A 938-nucleotide genomic window follows, 5' to 3' on the forward strand; every position below is an offset into this window, starting at 1 on the left:
GCTGCAGGAGCAGGAGCTGGAGCGGCTGCAGGAGCGGCTGCAGGAGCAGGAGCTGGAGCTGGAGCTGGAGCTGGGGCGGCTGCAGGGTCTGTCACTTGGTTCATAGTAGCATCAATTGCAGCTCGATAGGCACAGGCCAGGCCCCAACATGCTACAGTGAGTTGTGTCACTTTGGAACTGCCAGAGTCATGACACTCTTTTTGCAAGCATTCTACCAGTTTTTTAGGATTTTGCAGTTGTTCAGGGGTGAATCTACAAAACATCGGAGGTGCCCACTGCTCTAGCCACCTGCCCATATCCTCCCACACTCCCTGCCACTCACAATTATCCCGCCTCAGGACAGATCTCTGCATGAGATTCCTAAGTAGTTGTTTAACCTTGAACAAAACCTGAAGCGCATTCAAGAGACATAACAACAAGAACATGCTGGTCTGAGTATCCCAAGGATATTCAACATCTTGGAGAGCTATCGTAACTAGCTCGGGGGATAAGAGGATGCTGAAGGAGAAAGGGAGAGTGAACAAGTAAGGAAAAATATCTTTCCCTGTCCCCTTCACAGACTGGCTCCCTGATGGAAAAAGGCAGTAGGTGTAATTGTTAATAGTTTCCGAGATATAGTTTCCAAAGTACAGAGTCGACGACAGTGCTGCGTACAAATACCAAGTTAGAGTCATGGCCAGATATTTCATCATATCGTAAGCTATTGCTACACAGCACAGTACCATAACGATCTTAAACCAGGGCCCGGAGAGGATAAACAGCACGACAGGGATCACATACAGCAAGTAACGTGCTATAAAATTCAGTTTGGAATACAGCCACAGCAGACTTGATATTAAAGCAATCAACATTTTGATTAGATCTGTCGTTATCTCAACCCTTCGTGCCCCACGTTGGGCGCCAAAAGAGCTGTTGTGGTTTAACCCGGCTGGCAGCTA

This window comes from Oxyura jamaicensis, chromosome 4 (genome assembly GCF_011077185.1).
Source record: "Oxyura jamaicensis isolate SHBP4307 breed ruddy duck chromosome 4, BPBGC_Ojam_1.0, whole genome shotgun sequence".
NCBI lineage: Eukaryota > Metazoa > Chordata > Aves > Anseriformes > Anatidae > Oxyura > Oxyura jamaicensis.